Genomic DNA, 1006 nt, shown 5'->3' on the forward strand with positions numbered 1-1006 from the left:
GGGGGAGGTAAATTGTTCTTGTTAACCTCTGAGGACAGGACAAGAAGCAATGGGCTTAAATTGAAGCAAGACGGTTTAGGTTGTCATTAGGAAAAACTTCCTAACTGTTAGGCAATTTATTCCAGTGCTTAATACCCTAAGGGGAGGTTGTGGAATGTCTGTCATTGGAGATTTTTAAGAGCAGGTTAGACAAACACCTATCAGGGATGGTCTAGATAATATTTAGTCCTGCCATGATTACAGGGGACTGGACTAGATGACTTTGAGGTCCTTTCCAGTCCTATGATTCTATAATTCTATATTCATAAGATTAAGAGGTTCCTAAGGACTACCCATGAAGGCATCGAGCCAAAGAAAGAATGACACCAGCTTGAATCTATGCAAGTCTGAAAGAGATGTGTTTCCTATAATTTCATGGAAATAGGTAGGATATGGGTATAAAAGACTCAAGTGAACAACCCCCCCTGCTAGATAGAAAACACATCACAACTTATCTTATCCATCTCTACAAGCAAGATGCCACAGACAGACAAGAAAAACAGAAAAGAGTCAAGAAGTCAACCAATGGGACCCCCATCCCCAAATAAAAAAGAAAATTCAACACAAATTCGTGAGAGAAAACCAAGGGAATGGATTTAAACAGCTGAAAAGATTTTATTGGGTATGAAAATACATGTAACTTAAATTACTAACAGTTCTCCTGTTAACCACCAGATGGTTAGACCATGTATTCCTGTAGAGGAGTCAGGGGCTAAACATTGGTAAACAGAGAAACAGTGGGATTTAATTGGATTTAAGATTCTTAACATTTACAACCAGCCTGTCTTAAGACAGCCCCTTAAATGGCTTCTAAGTAACTGTAACCCTTCTGGAAGGTGGAGCCAGCAGCAACAAGGGCTGGGTTCAGTATCTAGGGGTTACTTTTCAACAATACAACACAAAACTAGGTCAAGCCCCCAGCCAGTGACCTGGGACAATTACACACCACCCCATGGGTGCCTCTAGA

This window comes from Natator depressus, chromosome 2, assembly GCF_965152275.1.
Source record: "Natator depressus isolate rNatDep1 chromosome 2, rNatDep2.hap1, whole genome shotgun sequence".
Lineage (NCBI taxonomy): Eukaryota > Metazoa > Chordata > Testudines > Cheloniidae > Natator > Natator depressus.